An 18,092-nucleotide genomic window follows, 5' to 3' on the forward strand; every position below is an offset into this window, starting at 1 on the left:
AGAAGGAGCAGCCAGGGGGAACCAGTGGGAGGGCTTGACTAACTGACCTTTGTGCCTGCTATAAAGCTTATTGTTTAGCTCTTCGCCAGTAAAATATGGAGGGTTTGTACGTGGCTGCATAAATGGGTCTACGAAGGATGGACAAGTGTGGTATTTGTTGCCTGCGAAGTGTGAAGAGACCTAAGCAAGACGAGTTGGGCTTGCTATAGTGTGTTGGGGGGCTGAATAGTTAACAGCTGAGGTTTAGCTGCAAGAGGAATTTCCTGGCTTTTAGAGGATCAGTTAATGCCCAGAAATGTAATAGTTGTGGACAGCCCTTGAATTTTCTGTGGGGCAGTAGCCCACCTGTATGTTATAGATGGGTCACCAACCATGTTAGGGCCTCGTGCACCAATCTCCTGAGGGGCTCTGGATTAGAACATCAGTATAGTGCCAGACAGTGCAAGGGGACACCAGGTCTTGCCAGCAAAGACTGTGGGCAATAGCTGGGCTGTTAAGATAGCCAGTAGGCAGACAGGTTAAAACATACTGGGTGCCTTCTGCAGTAAAAGTAGACTGCAGCTGGGACTCCTCAATAACTGGTACTGAATAGAACATAATAGCTAGATTGTCACAGCAAAGTAATTCCCTGGAGCCCTTAGGATATCCTTAATTAACTGGACAGTGTTGGAAATGGGAGCCTTAATAGTGGGGATCAGCATTGATATTTCAGTAGTTGCTTATAAGGCACCACTCATTAATAGCAGGCTTTAATAGCAGCCAAATGGGGGAATTGAAAAGGAGAAATGGTGTGTTTAATGACTTCTTCTTGTCATACATTTTGAATTTTGGGCTGCAATCCCACAGCCCCCTGTCCTACATGTTATTGGGGGATATTTACTGTCTTGGGTGGCAGTCTTATGGGCTCCCAATATTCAGCTTCCACCAGGAAGACCAGGAATTTGGGTTTGTTCCAAATGGCGTTGTGGTACATCAAGGCATCCATAGCTGTAACGGGAAAGGGTAGGGCCCAAGGGGCTACCAGCGCTAAAAGATTTTTAATAAAGATTGTTTCAGTAGTGACATTCAGTGGAAGTTGAATGCTTTCTACTCCCCTGACTATTATGCGTTGTAATCTAACGTGTGGCCCTTGCTTATAATTGAAGGGTTTCCCAGGAAGCAGTGTAATTTGAGCTCCAGTTGTCAATGAGAGCCATAAGAAAAGTTGTTTACGTGTGTCCCAAGGATAATTAGAGAAGTATATGGACAATTGTCCCAGAGGAGGGCCACGCTCCAGGGATCTGCCAGGTCCCTAAGGCAGAGGCCTTGGCAGAGGTCAGGGTACAGGATTCGGAGAGGTGACAGCTGCCCATCACTCCAGTCTGCTGAAGAGTCTGTAATGCCTGAGCAAACATTTCTACCTTGTGCATGGGCTGTCCCCAGGTTACGTCATTAGGGACCCCGATCTCCAGAGCTGCCAGTACAGGGAGGTCTGTTAGTCATCTCATGAAGGATGGAGCTGTGTGAAGCACCACCCCTTGGTGGAGACCAGTAAGGGTCCCAGAAGTCCCTATATCCCTTAAGGGTCCTCTGTTGGGTTCCTGGCCGATGGGGCAGCGGGGCCCATGTGCCTTTACTGGCAAGCGAGATTTGGGGCTTCAGAAAAATTATCTTTCTCATATCTAGCTACAACATGGATGCAGTCCAATGCCTGTTGTACTCTATCTGACGTTTCTTTGAATTGTAACAGCATGGCTTTATAATTAGGGGGAACACAGTTCTCCCCCTTCCCTTGGAGAAATTTTTTCTAGAAAAATTTGCATTTCTATCATGGTATAGTTACATGTCTCTGTTTCTTGTTCATGCTGGTCATCCGATGTTTTGCTGCAATGGATGGTGAACAGGGAATACCTGGAAGGGAGTTTTCCTCTTCCCTGACTCATATGCTGCCACTTCCTGTTTAGGGTGTCCCGGTCAGCCTTGGTGGGGTCAAGGGATGATTTGCAACAGCAGCAAGAATTGCAGCAACATAGGAGGCACTTACCTCAGCGGCATTTGCCCGCTCGGGGTGCCATGATGCCCCTGGTAGAGCTGCCTCTGTCACGGGTTAGGGCTGTGTGGGGAACTCATGGATGTATGTTTGGGGTATAGGATGGTTTGGGGTAATAGTAAAGCTGTGTAGAGACTGTGTATGTGTGATCTGGGGAGAGATGAAGGCCCTGAGTGCCTTTATGAGTGTACGGTTGGTGTAGCATGGTGCGGCTGGGTGGTGGGGCTGGTTCTGGGTGTTTTGAGGCTCTGTGTGCAGGCACTTGAGAAGAGGTAGGGGTATGCATTTTAATGCTTTGTGTGTTGGATCTGTGTGTATTCAGAGTATAGGGGTTATACATATGCTCATCCTGTAGGGTAAGAGTTTAGGGAGTGTATTTTTGGTGTGGAGGAATTTGCAGAGACTGGGGTTGTCAGTGTAAATTGGGGTTGCTAGCTGTGCGTGTATAATCAGGGGATGTGACAGAGGCTGGTTATAGTATCTCAAGAGGGAGATGGGTGTATGTTTGTATTGGGGGTGTGAGTTCATCATGTGTTGTCGGGGCAGTATTTAGGAGAAGGTTGGAAACCTTGTGTCTCTCTGATGGTATTTTGTGTTTGTCTCAGCTTCTGAGGCATTGTACATATGTGGATGTTCAGAGCTGTGGGGGGACTGTATGTGTTATATTTGGATTTTGGGGGTTGTGTCTTATATTAAGAAGTATGTGAGTTTGGTTTGGATGTATTTGGCTATTGTTGAAGGGTTTGTGTGTTTGCATTGGGGGGTTATATGGGGTTGGGTGGACTTTTGTGGGATATGAGGATTTCGGTGTTTGATTATCGGGGGCCGTTGGGGGTGTGTTTTTGTATTCAAGACTGTGGCTGTGATTTTATTGGGGTTTGTAGTGCATGTATACTGGAGCAGGAGGGTTCTGGGCACACAGGCCTCTGCTTATAGGTAGGGAGTGTGTGGGTTTGAGGGTGTTTGGAGCTCTGCGGGGCTGCGTGATGGTGGCACAGGCGACTGTGGGCAGGTGGAGTGTGTGTTGGGCTGGAAGGGAAACTCGAGGGCATGTTGGTGACTGTGAGGCGCCCATGTGAGCTCCCACGTGGACTGACCTTTGCTCCTTCTGATCTTCTATGGCTTGTACCCATCCTGATCTTCTGCGGCAGCAACGCCCCTGGAACGGTCAGCAATACTCTGCTCATTCTTAGCCAGATGAGTCAGGAAATGTCACTTCCTCTGGCAGCTGGATGTGTCTCTTGCAAGTGAGTGGTCCTGGAGTCCAGGGTGCAGGACTGGTGGACATATGTAGAGTGAGGCTGATTCCCCCATGAGCCCTCTCCTCAGTGAGGTGGCCAGGAGGTCAGGGCTGTATCTCCAGAGGGTCAGACATGGCCAGTCCTCTCTAGAATGTGCTGGAGGGGCCAACTCATTGAATGGACCCTGCCAGGAGATAAACAGACCCCGAGGACAATTCCTAAGGGAGAAGTCTATACCTAGCCATCTTCCACTTTCTCCTTTGGATGGCCTCTACCACAAGGTAAAAGCTAAGCCCCCTCACACGGCCCTTCTTGGCCTGGTCTTACTGACCGGCCAGTCTCTCCCCACATCCTGGCTCACTCTGGGCCCTCTGGTGATACCAGCATGAGGCCCCCCTGCGTGTCAGTTCTCACCTCCTTGCCTTGGCCCATGCTGCCCTTGCTGTTTGTCCTGCTCTTCCTCCCCCAAGGCTGCTGTGAGTCACCTTCTCCAGGTGGGAAGGATCCACTGAAAATGCAAATTTGAGTAATTACTGCATCACCTGAGTCTCTAGCACGTGCCAGGCACTATGACGCTTGCCAAATCCATAAACACCCCACAAAGCGGATGTGCTATTAGTTGCACTTTGCAGGTGATGAAGCTGAGGTTCAGAGGTGAGCAACCATGACCAAGTACCCTGTATGTACCAGAATATCAATCAGACTGGTCAACATATCCAATAAAGCCAAACATTAGTCTGATCAGTACGCCTAGATGCCAGGCTGTAAAGGCGCAAAATATGTCCCAGCAAGAGAAGGAGCAGTGCCAAGTACCCCAGCAAAGAAGCAGAGTTCATATCCTGCTTTCTTAATCAAAATAGCTGCAGATCAACCCACAGTTTCCTACTCTGTTAATAGGAGGAAAATACCAATGTGCGTTGTCCTATAAAACTACCTTAAAATAATATGTATGATCCCAAGTGCTTTGGTAATGACCCCAAATCATCATCATGAAGTTGGGATACTTCTTAAAACACTGCAAGTCTTACACACTGGCATATAGAATCTGTAAAGTCAGTTCTTTGGGTAATGATGGTAGATGGAAGTGGCCCAGAAGGACAGAAGACAGAAAATAGAGCAGAAACTATTTGTCCAGAGGTGACAATGGGTCATAGCCAAGGTTCAAGCATTACTAGGGAGGTGGTGAAAATAGTAATGGGCATAGAGTGTAATAAGTCAAGGATATCTCATGTAGTTTCCAATGAAAGTTTATGAAAGACATATAACTAAAAAGATAATAGGCTGGGAGGTGAAATAGTACAAAACATTTGATATATTTTTTACAAGGATAAAAGAAGATAGAAATGAACATTAAAGAAGTCGGTCAAATAGAAAAACTGTAAGATGGTAATAACCTCACAATATGATGAGGCAACTTAGATTTATTTTGTTTAAATAAATTGGTAGACTATATTTAGAGTAGTTTTAAGTTTAAAGAGAATTTGAGCAGAGTATAGAGTTCCCATACACCCCCTCACATCTATTCCCCAAACCAAAGTTTCCCCTATTATTAACGTCTTGCATTAGTGTGGGGCATTTTTTACAATTGATGAGCCAAAGTTCATACATTCCTATTAACTAATATCCATAGTTTACATTACAGTTTACTCTGTTGTATATCCTATGGGTTTTGACGAATGTATGACAAGCATTGACCATTACAGTATCATACAGAATAGTTTCAGTGCCCTACCTTTTCCAGGATGTCATATAGCTGAAATCATACAGTATGTATCCATTTCAGTTTGGCCTCTTTCATTTAGCAATATGTGTTTAGGGTTCCTCCATGTCTCTTCCATTTAGTACTCTTATAGCTCAAGCTGCCATAACATAATACTATAGGCTTGGTGACTTTAACAACTCACAGTTCTAGAGGCTTGGAAGTCTAAGATCACGGTGCTGGCCAATTCAGTGCCTGGTGAGGGCTCTCTTCCTGGCTTGCAGACAACTGTCTTTTCACTGTGTCCTCACATGGTGGAGAGACACAGAAAAAAACTCTCTGGTTTCCTCTTACAGGGGCACTAATAGAGCCTAATCCTCATGACATCATTTAATCTAATTACCTGCCAAAGGCCTCATCTCCAAATACCATCACTTTGTTAGAGCTTGAATATATGAATTTTGGGGGGACAGAATTCAGTTGATAGCCTCATTCTTCTAACAGTATAAAATATGACGAATAAAGAAAGCTCATCATTAAATTATCTCTTTTCTAGCAATACATAGATATTTACTTGCTTTTTATAAACCATTTACATATTTTAAGGTAAATGAATTAAAGATTTAAAAAAGTCAGGTAGAACAAGATAAGAAATTGTAGGTACAAACATGCTGAAGCAAAAACACGTAAACCCCGCCGTTGCATTGTCTCAAAAATTCAGTTAGAGTTCTAAGGTCTGATTTAGGTTTCCACCTCTGGTTCATGCCATTTGCTCTACCACAACAATAGGGATGGGGTAGTATGCTAAAGTTAGGACATTAAAAAAACCATTAGAAAACAGATACCTCGCTAAACTGAATGTTTATTTGGTGTGAATTGAGGCTGTTTCTTCTTAACGATATGATTCATATTAAGACTTGTCAGGACACAGTAAATTCACTAAACGTAACTTGGGGAGAAGGTTTACTTTTTACTGAGATACAATTAACCGTTTTAACTCGCACGATTCAATAGCATTTAGTACATTCACCATGTTGTGCAACCCTTACTTCTATGTGGTTCAAAAATATTTTTATCGCTTTAAAGGGAAGACCTACCCATGCTTTCTTCTACCTAACCCCTGGGCAGTCACCAGTCTGCTTTCTGTCTCTATAGATATATCGATTTGGATATTTCATATAAGTGTAAATTATACAGTATGTGACCATTTATGTCTGGCTTCTTTCACATAGCATAATTTTCAAGGTTCACCCATACTGTAGTATGTATCATTACCTCATTTCTTTCTTCTTCCCATCTTTAATGAAGTGTAATAGAGAAATAAAAATATATCTTTAAGATATACAACTTGATGTTCTGATATACATATACAGTTTTGAAATCATTGCCACAATCAAGCCAATTCACATATTCATCACCTCATATAATTACCATTTTCTTTTTTCTTTCTTTATGGTGAGAACACTTCAGATCTACCCTCTTAGCAAATTCCAAGTACACAATACAGCATTGTTAACTATATGCACATTTCTAGATTTCCAGAAATTATTCACCTTGCATAACTGAAACTTTGTACCTCGTGATCAATACCTGCCAATTTTCCCATGCCCTCATCTACTGTCAACCACTGTTCTGCACCCCACATCTATGACTATTTCAGATTCCACATAAAAGTAGCATCCTGAAGTGTTTGTAGCTGTCTTTCTGTATCTGGCTTATTTCACGTAGCATAATCTCTTTCAGGTTCATCCATGTTGTCACAAATAGCAGCATTTCCTTCATTTTAAAGGCTGAATAATATTCCATCGTATACAGGCATACCTTGGAGATACTGCAGGTTTGGTTCCAGACCACCAAAATAAAGCAAATATTGCAACAAAACAAGCCACATCTTCCCTGGTGGCGCAGTGGTTGAGAATCTGCCTGCTAATGCAGGGGACACGGGTTCGAGCCCTGGTCTGGGAAGATCCCACATGCCACGGAGCAGCTGGGCCCGTGAGCCACAATTGCTGAGCCTGCGCGTCTGGAGCCTGTGCCCCGCGACGGGAGGGGCCGCGATAGAGAAAGGCCCGCGCACCGCGATGAAGGGCGGTCCCCGCACCGCGATGAAGAGTGGCCCCCGCTTGCCTCAACTGGAGAAAGCCCTCGCACGAACCGAAGACCCAACACAGCCAAAAATAAATAAATAAATAAATAAATAAGAAAATCCTTTAAAAAAAAAAAAAAAAGAAAAAAAAAAAAAAAAACAAGCCACATGAATTTTTTGGTTTACCCGTGCATATAAAACTTATGTGTCTACTATATTATAGTGTGTTAATGTGCGATCGCATTATGTCTAAAAAACCAATGTACATACCTTAACTTGAAAGTAATGCTAATTGGGAAAATGGCACCAATGGACTTACTCAATGCAGGATTGCCACAAACCTTCAATCTGTAGACAACGTAGTATCTGCAAAGCACAATAAAAGGAGATATGCCTGTTTATATACCACACTCTGTTTATCCATTCATGAATCTACAGACACTTCGGTTGATCCAATGTCTTGGCTACTGTGAAAAGTAAACATGGAAGTGCATATGTCTCTTCACGATACCGATTTCATTTCCTTTTGCTGTATACCCAGAAGTGGGATTGCTGAGTCATAAGGTAGGTGTATTTTTAATGTTTTGAGGACTTCAATACTGTTTTCCTTAGTGGCTGTATCAATTTACATACCCAACAAAAATGCACGAGGGTTCCCTTTTCTCAACATCCTCATCAACACTTGTTATCTTTTGTCTTTTTGATAATTGCCATTATATCAGGTGTGAGGTGATATCTCATTGTGGTTTGACTTGCATTTCTCTGACAGTGATGTTGAGCACCTTTTCATACATCTGTTGGCCATTTATATGCCTCCTTTGGAGAAATGTCTATTCAAGTCCTTTGCCCAATTTTAAAAATAAATTTATTTTATTTATTTATTTATTTTTGGCTGCATTGGGTCTTTGTTGCTGAGCGTGGGCTTTCTCTGGTTGAGGTGAGTGGGGGCTACTCTGTTGTGGTGCACGGGCTTCTCATTGCAGTTGCTTCTCTCATTGCAGAGCACGATCTCTAGGTGCGCGGGCTTCAGGAGTTGTGGCATGTGGACTTAGTTGCTCCACGGCATGTGGGATCTTCCCAGACCAGGGCTCAAACCCGTGTCCCCTGCATTGGCAGGTGGATTCTTAACCACTGCACCACCAGGGAAGTCCCCCATTGGGATTTTAATAGGGATTGCATTGAATCTGTGGATCACTTTGGGTAGTATGGATATTTTAATGATAGTAAATCCTCCAGTTCATGAACATGGGATGTCTTTCCATATTATCAGTGTCATCTTTAATTTTCCTCATCAACTTTTTATACTTTTCAATGTAGAGATCTTTCACCCCTTTGGCTAAATTTATTCCTAAGTATTTCATTCTTTGAAATGAAATTAAGAATGGGGTTGTTTTCTTAATTTCCTTTTTTGGGTAGGTCATTCCTTTTGTATAATGACTTCTATATGCTGATTTTATATCCTGCACCTTTACTAAACTCACTTATGAGTTCTAACAGTTTTTTGGTTTTCATTTATTTATTTGTTTGTTTGTTTATTTATTTTTGGGTGTTTGGGGTCTTCGTTTCTGTATGAGGGCTTTCTCTAGTTGCGGCAAGCGGGGGCCACTCTTCATCGCGGTGCGCGGGCCTCTCACTATCACGGCCTCTTGTTGCGGAGCACAGGCTCCAGATGCGCAGGCTCAGTAGCTGTGGCTCACGGTCCCATTTGCTCCGTGGCATGTGGGATCTTCCCAGACCAGGGCTCGAACCCATGTCCCCTGCATTGGCAGGCAGATTCTCAACCACTGCACCACCAGGGAAGCCCCTCTAACAGTTTTTATTGCTGTTGGTTTTGAATCTTTAGGATTTTCTACATGTATGATCATGTCATCTGCAAACAGAGGTAATTTTACTTTTTCCTTTCTGATTTGGATGCATTTTATTTCTTTTTCTTGCCTAATTCCTCCATCTTCCAGTGCTATGTTGAATAGAAGTGGTAAGAGTGGACATTCTTGTGTTCTTCCTGATATTAGAGGGACAGCTTTTAGTTCTTCACTGTTGAGTAAGATGTTTGCTCTGGCCTTTTCTTTTTCATATGCCTTTATTGTGTCGAGGTACATTCCTTCTACACCTAATTTGTTTAGAGTTTTTATCATGAAAGGATGTTGAATTTTGTCAAATCCTTTTCTGCCTCTATTGAGATGATCATATGATTTTTCCTTCATTCTGTTAGTGTGGTGTATCACATTGGTTGATTTGTGTATGTTGAACCATCCTTGCATCCCAGGAGTAAATCTGACTTGAGCATGGGGTATGATAATTTAAATTTATTGGTAAAATTGGTTTGCTAATACTTTGTCGAGGATTTTTGCATCTATGTCTATCAAAGATATTGGCTGTAATTTTCTTTTCTTGTAGTGTCTGTGTCTGGCTTTGGTATCGGGGTAATGCTAGCCTTGTAAAATTAGTTTGGAAGTGTTCCCTCCTATTCAGTTTTTTGGATGAGTTTGAAAAGGATTGATAGTAATACTTCAAATATTTGGCAAAATTCACCAGGGAAGCCATGTGGTCCTGGATTTTCTATTTTGTTTTTTTTTTAAATTATTGATTCAATCTCCTTATTTGTTATTGGACTGTTCAGACTTTCTGTGTTATCTTGATTCAGTGTTGGTAGGTTGTATGTTTGTAGGAATGTATCCATTTCTTCTAGATTATCACATTTGTTGGCATAATTGATAATGGACCCTTATGATTCCTTTATTTCTGAGGCATCATTTATATTGTCTCCTCTTTCATTTCTGATTTTATTGAGTTGTCTTGTGTATTTTTTTCTTAATTCATGTAGTCAAGAGTCTGTCAAATTTATCTTTCCAAAAAACACCAGTTTTGTTTCTATTTTCTATTGTTTTTCTATTCTCTATTTGATTTATTTCTGCTCTAATCTTTACTATTTCCCTCCTTCTGCCAAATTTGAGATTACTTTTTTCTTCTTTTTCTAGTTCCTTGAGGCATAAAGTGAGATTGTTTGAGTTTTGACTTCTCCTTTAATGTATGCATTTATCACTACAAACTTCTCCTGTAATACTGCTTTTGCTGCATCCCATAAATCTTGGTGTGTTGTGTTTCATTTTAGTTTGTGTCAAGATTCTTTTAAAATTCCCTTTTGATTTTCTCTTTGAGCCAATGGTTGCTCAAGACTGTATTATTCAACATGATAAATATAATTAACATTGCTGTGTGTTACGTATGAAGGTTAAGAGAGTAAATCCTAAGAGTTCTCATCACAAGGAAAACATTTTTCTCTTTTTCTTTTATTTTGTGGCCATATGAGATGATGTTCACTAAACTTACTGTGGTAATCATTTCTTGATGTACATAAGTCATATCTTTATGCTGTACACCTAAAACTTATGCAGGGCTCTATGGCAGTTATATCTCAATAAAAGTGGAACAGGGAAAAGAGTATATTGTTTAATTTTCACGTATTGGTAAATTTTCTTGTTTTCTTTTCTTTATTAAAATTTTGTTTTTAATTTAATTTTTTGCTGTGTTGGGTCTTCATCGCTGCATGCAGGCTTTCTCTAGTTGCAGTGAGCAGGGGCTACTCTTTGTTGTGGTACACGGGCTTCTGATTGCAGTGGCTTTTCTTGTTGCAGAGAACAGGCTTTAAGGCGCACAGGCTTCAGTAGTTGCAGCAGTCGGGTTCAGTAGTTGCGGCACGTGGGACCTAGAGCGCAGGCTCAGTAGTTGTGGTGCATGGGCTTAGTTGCTGTGCATCATGTGAGATCTTTGCTTACCAGGGATTGAACCCATGTCCCCTGCATTGGCAGGCAGATTCTTAAGCACTGTGCCACCAGGGACATCCAGATATTCCTGTTTTGTTACTATTATGGGATTTCTAGTTTCATACCATTGTGATCAGAAAAGATACTTGAAATTATTTCAGACTTTTTAAATTTGTTAAGACTTGATTGTGGCCTAACATATTATCTATTCTGGAGAATGGTGTGTGTGTACTTGAAATGAACGTGTATGTGCTGCTGTTGGATGAAATGTTTTGTATATGTCTGTAAGGACCATATGGTCCATAGTGTTGTTCAAGTCATGTTTGTTGATTGATTTTCCATCTGGGTGTTCTATCCATTATTGTAACTGGGTTATTGAAGTCCCTTACTATTCGTGTACTGCAATCAATTTCTCCATTTAATTTCGATATTTCCTTTAGAGCTTTATGTGCTCTGATGCTGGATGCATATATAATTGTTATACCCTCCTGTTGACTTGACTCTTTTATTATCATATAGAAACCTTCTTTGTCTATACAGACAATTTTTGACTTAATGTCTATTTTGTCTGTTATGCATATAGGAACTCTCACTTTGTTTTGATGGCCATTTGCATGGAGTATCTTTTTCCATCCCTTCACTTTGAGCCTGTATGTGTCTTTTAATCTAAAATGAGTCTCTTGTAGACAGCATAAGGTTGGATATTGTTTTTGTATCCATTCAGCCACTCTATGCCTTTTGATTGGGAAGATTAATCCATTTATATTAAACTAATTATCGATCAGTAAGGACTTACTATTGCTGTTTTGTTAATTGTCTTATGTCTGTTCTGCACTCTTTCTCTGTAGCTTTATTTCATTGTTGTTTGATTATTTTTTTGTAGTGATTTACTTTGATCCTTTTCTCTTTATCTTTTGTTTATTTATAGTAGGCCTTTTCTTTGTGGTTAGCTGAAGGCTACATAGAAATCTTGTAATTCTAAACATCTATTCTTTTACTCCCACCCAAACTTTGTGTCCTTATAGTCAGTTTCCTTCTTTTTATATTGTTAACAAATTTAAACTTTTATCTCAGGATTAAAGTACTTTATACAGCACCATTACAGTGTTATTATGCTATATTTGTGTGTGTGTGTATGAGTTTACCATTGAAATTTATGCTTTTGTTTGCTTTTGCATTTCTGTTAACATGTTTTCATTTCAAAGTGATCTCCCTTAAGCATTTCTTATAAGGCAGGTCTAGTAGTGATGAACTCACTTTGATTTTGTTGACTTTATCTCTCCTTTATTTTTAAAGCATAATTTTGCTAGGTATGGTCATTTTTGCTCACAGGTGGTTTTTTTTCAGTACTTTGAATATATCATCCAGCTCTCTCCTGGCCTGTAAGGTTTCTGCTGAGAAATTCACAAATTGTTTTCTGGGAGTTCCCTCATATGTGCCAAGTCACTTTTCTCTTGTTCCTTTCAATATTCTCTGTTTGTACTTCACATTTAACAAGTTGATTATAACGTGATTGCGTGTAGTCTTCTTTGTGTTGACCCTATATTGAGCCCTTTGAACTTACTTCTACTGCTACACTATTTATTTTCTAGATATCTTATATCCTTTTTGTTCTTCAGTTCCTTCATTATTACATTCTTTTGTGGTTGATGTTTTTCCCAGTTTACCATTTTGATTCTCTTCTTATTTCTTTTCTGTATACTTGTGAGGTAGTTTTCTTAGTGCTTATCCTAGGAGTTAAAGTAAACATCTTAATTTTATGAAAAAACAAATTTGAAATAATAACATTTTCATTTAATAATAACAAAAATTCTGCTTATTTACATCCCGCATCCTCATTTACACTGCACTTGTCACAAATGACACCCTTATGTATTGTGTGCCCTTTAATAGCCTTATAATAACTATTTTATATATTTGTCTTTCAAATCACATTTTGAAAAGAGGCGTTACAAACCCTAACTGCAAATGTGTTGGCCTTTTAAACTTAGTGTAGTTACCTTTACCATTGTTCTTTAATTCTTCACATGGTTTCAAGTTACGTTTCATTTCAGCCTGAAGGATTCCTTTAACAGTTCTTATTGAGCAGATCTACTAGTAATGAACTTCATCAGCGTTTCTTTATATGAATGTCTTAATTTTCCTTTACTTAAAAAAATTCTGGTAAAATATACATAACATAAAATTTATCATCTTAACAATTTAAGAGAGCAGGCCAGAGGCATGAAATATATTTACACTGCTGTGCTATCATTACCATCATCCATCCACAGAACTTTTCATCTTGCAAAACTATAATAGTCTGTACTCATGAAACCACAACTCTCCATTTCCCTTGCCCCCTCACCCCTGGAAACCACCATTGTACTTTCTGTCTCTGTGAATTTGATTACTCTATGTACTTCATATAAGTGGGATCATACAGTATTTGTCCTCTTGTGACTGGCTTATTTTACTTAGCGTAATGCCTGAAGGTTGATCCATGTTGTAGCATGTGTCAGAATTCCCTTCCTTTTTAAGACTGAATATTGATGTATTGTTTGTATAGGCCACATTTTGTATATCCCTTCATCCCTCAATGGACCCTTGAGTTTTTTCACCTTTTGCCTATAGTGAATAATTCTGCTATGAACACGGGTGAACACATAACTCTTTGAGTTCATAATTTCAATTCTTTTTGAGTATTTAATAGGAACTCGAATTATGGGATCATATGGCAATTCTATTTTTAATGTTTTGAGGAACGACCATACTCTTTTCCTTTCTGTGTGAACCATTTTCCATACCCACCAACAGTGTACAAGTGTATACATACTGGATATTAACCTTATCAGCTATAGGATTTGCAAATATTTTCTCCCATTCAGCAGGTTCGTTTTATTGTTTGATGAAAGAAGTATTTTTAAATTTTGAATACCTAGTTTATCTATTTCTTTTATTACCTCCACTTTTGGTGTCATATTCAAGAACTCTTTGCCAAATTTCATGTTATGGTTTTCTTCCCAGAACTTTCTTCTAAGAGTTTTATAGTTTTAGGTCTCGCATTTAGGTCTTTGATTCACTGAGTTAATTTCTGTATGTGGTGTAAGGTAAGGGTCTACCGTCATTCTTTTGAATGTGGATATTGTTTTTCCAGTACCATTTGTTGAAATCGCTATCCTTTCCCCATTGGATGGTCTTGGCACTCCTGTTGAAAATCATTTGGTGATGTATATACGGGTTTACTTCTGGGTTTCTATTTTGTTCCACTGGCCTATTCTCTGTCCTGTATGTGTGTCTATGCCAGTACTATTTTGATTACTGTGGTTGTGTAGTAGGTTTTGAAATCAAGAAATTTGAAACTTCAAATTTTGTTCTTTTTCCACATTATTTTGACTATTCAGGCCCTTTAAATTCCATATGAACTTTAGGATGAATTTTACTACTTCTGAAAAAACCTCACTGTGATGTTTAAAGAGTTTGCTTTTAATCCGTATATCCCTTTAAGTCATGTTGACATATTAACAACATTAAGTCCTCCAATCTGTGAACACAAGATGCCTTTGCATTTATTGGTGTCTTCATTAATTTCCTTCAGCAACGTTTTCTAGTTTTCAATGTACATGTCTTTTGTCCCACTGGGTAAGTTCTTCCTCATCTTTCACTATATTTCATGATATTTTAAATGGTATTTTTTTTTAACTTTCCTTTTCAAACTTTTCATTCTTAGTGTATAGGGAAACAACTGATCTTTGAGTGTTGATTTTGTATCTGGCAAATTTTCTAAATTCATTTATGAATTCTAACAGGTTTTTTTGGGTGCATGTGTGTTGTCTCTGAACAAATATAATTTTGTTTCTTCCTTTCCGATTTAGATGCCTTTTATTTTTGATCTTGCCTTATTTATTTGGCGAGGAATTCCAGTACTTTGCTGAATAGAAGTGGTGACAACAGGCATCCTTCCTTTGTTCCTGATCTTAGGGAGAAAGATTTCACCAATGAATATAATAGCTGTTGGTTTTCTATCTGTGACCTTTGTTATGTTGAAGTCATCAACTTGTATTCCTGGTTTGTTGAGTTTTTTTTTTTTTTTTAATCATAATATGGCATTGAATTTTGTCAAATGTTTTTTCTGCATCAATTAAGATGATCACATGGAGTTTAGTCCCTTCAATCTGTTTATGTGCTATACTACATTGATTGATTTTCATATGTTGAACCAACCTTGCCTTGCAAGAATAAATCCCATTTGGTCATGATGTATAATCCTTATAATGGGCTGTTCTGTCTCATTATTTTAAAGGGTTTTTGCATCAGTATTCATAAGGGATATTGGTCTGTAGTGTACTTTCCTTGTAGTGTCTTTAGGTTTGTAATTGATGTAATGTTAACCTCATAGAATGAGTGAAGATACATCCTCTCCTCTTAAATTGTTTGGAAGAACTTGAGAAGGATTGGTGTTAATTCTTCTTTAAGTTGTTGGTAGAATTCGCCATGAAGATACCTGGTGCTGGGCGTTCAGTTGTTGGGAGATTTTTGATAACTGATTCCATATCTTAACTTCTAGATCTGTTCAGATTTTGTATTTCTTGGTAGGATGCGTGTTTCTAGAATGTGTTCATTTCATCTAAGTTATCAAGTTAGTTGGTCTACAACTGTCAATAGTACTCTATTGTAAGCCTTTTAATCTCTACAAAATTGGTAGTAATGTCCCTTTCTTCATTTCTGATTTTACATATTTTGTTCTTTTTAATAGTCAATCTAACTAGTTTTGTCAATTTTGTTGATCGTTTTCCTCTTTTTACAGCTATTCTGAGGCATAACTGACAAAACTGTAATATATCTGAAAAGTATAATGTGATTATTTGATATACGTATATATTGTGAAAGGATTCTCACAATCAAGTTAATTAACATACCCATCACCTGTCATATATTTACTTTTTGTGAGGACACAAATTCTACTCTCTCAGAAATTTTCAGTTACAGAATACAGCATCATCAGTTAGTCCCCATGTTACACATTAGCTCCTCAGACCTTATTCCTTCATTTTATCCCTCATGTTATAACTGAAATTTTGTATCCATTTACCAGCGTGTTCCCATTTCCCCCCATGTCCAACTGCAGGCAACAATGTCTGCTCTGTGTTTCTATGATTCCAACTTTTTTTTTAGATTCCACACATAAGTGATACCGGGCAGCATTTGTCTTTTCTCCATCAGGCTTATTTCACTTAGCATAATGTTCTCCAGGCTCATTCATGTTCTTGCAAGTGTAAGGATTTACTTTAAGGCTGAATAATATCCCATTGTGTATGTTATGTATGTATATTTGTGTGTATGTGTGTGTGTGTGTGTGTGTGTGTGTAGGTATCAGATTTTGTTTATCCATTCATCTGTGAGAGACAGGCAGGTTCTTTCCATACCATTACTGTGAACAACATTTCAAAGTTTGTTTTTGTTTTTGTTTTTGTTTTCTTCCTGTACCACGTGGCTTGTGGGATCTTAGTTCCCCAACCTCGGATTGAACCCAGGCCCTCCCCTCAGCAGTGAGAGCACGAAGTCTTAACCACTGGACAGCTGGGGAACTCCTAAAAAAATATTGTTTCCTTTTGCTATATGACCAGAAGTGGAGTTGCTGGATCACATGGTATTGTAATTTTATTTTCTTGAGGAATCTCCATACTGTTTTCAGTACTGGTTGTACCAATTTACATTGCCAAAAACAGTGCACACAGATTCGCTTTCCTCCACATCCTCACCGGCATTTATCTCTTGTCTTTTTCATAATACACATACTGACAGGTGTGAGGTGATATCTCATTGTGGTTTTGATTTGCATTTCCCTGATGACTGATGATGTGAATCACCTTTTCATATACCTGTTCCCCAAATGTTTGTCATCTTTGGAAAAATGTCTTTTTAGGTCCTTTGCCAACTTTTAAATTGTGTTATATGGTGTTTTTGCTACTGAGTTGTATGAGCTCCTTGTATACTTTGGATATTAACTTCTTTTTAGATACGTGATTTGCAAATATTTTCTCACACTCCATAGGGATGGGGAGGATCTAAGTTGCTTGTCTGAGGTCACACCGCCGGAAGGGAAGGCTCTAAGAGTCCCAAGTTTCTCTTCCTCGCCCCTCTTGCTTCCTGCCCCTGGAATGTGGGCTCCCCCCAGACGAAGCAAAGTACCTGTCAAGCAGCATCAAATATCCAGTGCAATCAAGACAACTTCTATGATATGAAAGCAAGTCCTCGGGGCCAAGGCCCATGGTCCTGCTAACTCCCTGGGAAAGAGGCCTCGAACATCACTCGTGATATCAGAGAGAGCCAAGGACACACACAGGGAACGTTGCCCTGGGCAGTGGCCACTTCATGCTTCATGGTGTGTGACCAGTGTGAGAACGCAAGGCCGTAGGAGGGCCCCATGCTTGGCTAAATACTCTGCCACCACCATCTTGAAATTCTTGATAATTATTGAACAAGGGCCCTGTATTTTCATTTTACACCCAGCCCTGTAAATTATGTAGCTGGTCCTGCTTCTGGGAAAGTTGCTTGGTCACCTTCTCCCTACCTTCCCTGTCCCCAGTCTCAGGACTTTGTGCAGGGCCAGGGCTGCACACAGTCACTATAAGAGTGCTTTTCTGACCACCGTTTGGAACCAAAACAAAACCAACAGAAGCCCCAGATCCATGCAATTAGCCAATATCTCCTCACCAAGACAAAGCCCCTCTGCCCGGAAAGATGCTGCTACTGGCTTGAGACTCCTTTTCCCCCTGAACATCCTACCCTCCAAGGTCTTGCTGCCATTTTGATGTGACACAGGTCAAATGACCAGGGGCTTTTTTCCCCTCTGCATTTTCCTGCATAGATTTGCACCTGTTTCTGTGGCTAATGTTACTGTTGGGTTTCTGTTTTCCCATCTCTGTCCTCTCATCCCTGCTCACACACTACACACACAATCATAAATTATATTCCAGGCAGGCCAGGAATCTCTCCTCACACACATCCCCAATAAAATGTTTATCTGATGGTTTCAAGACCCTAAGCTGCCTCCAGCCAATTTTTGCTGACATATGTCACCCCTGGGACTAGCCAGAGGTGGGAGGTCAAACGTTAGTATCAACACATCCTTTAGAAGGTCCCTAAGAGGGCTACATGCTCCAGGGCTATTCCTGGAAAGTAGGTCACAACCTGTGGGATGGCCAGACATTCCCCCCAGTCCCAGGAAGGGGAGGATGAGGTCAGAGAACTTGCAATGTCGTGACCCTTTGATATGCCTCTCACAAGGACA

At 39.9% G+C, this 18,092-nt stretch overlaps 1 protein-coding gene across 1 annotated transcript in view; it reads right to left on the bottom strand.

Moving 5' to 3' along the window:
* Positions 1 to 18,092, bottom strand: part of LOC130708204 (NUT family member 2G-like) — a 60,749-nt gene that overhangs the window by 26,123 nt on the left and 16,534 nt on the right. The window lies entirely within an intron of this gene.

This window comes from Balaenoptera acutorostrata, chromosome 5 (genome assembly GCF_949987535.1).
Source record: "Balaenoptera acutorostrata chromosome 5, mBalAcu1.1, whole genome shotgun sequence".
In the NCBI taxonomy this organism is placed as follows: domain Eukaryota; kingdom Metazoa; phylum Chordata; class Mammalia; order Artiodactyla; family Balaenopteridae; genus Balaenoptera; species Balaenoptera acutorostrata.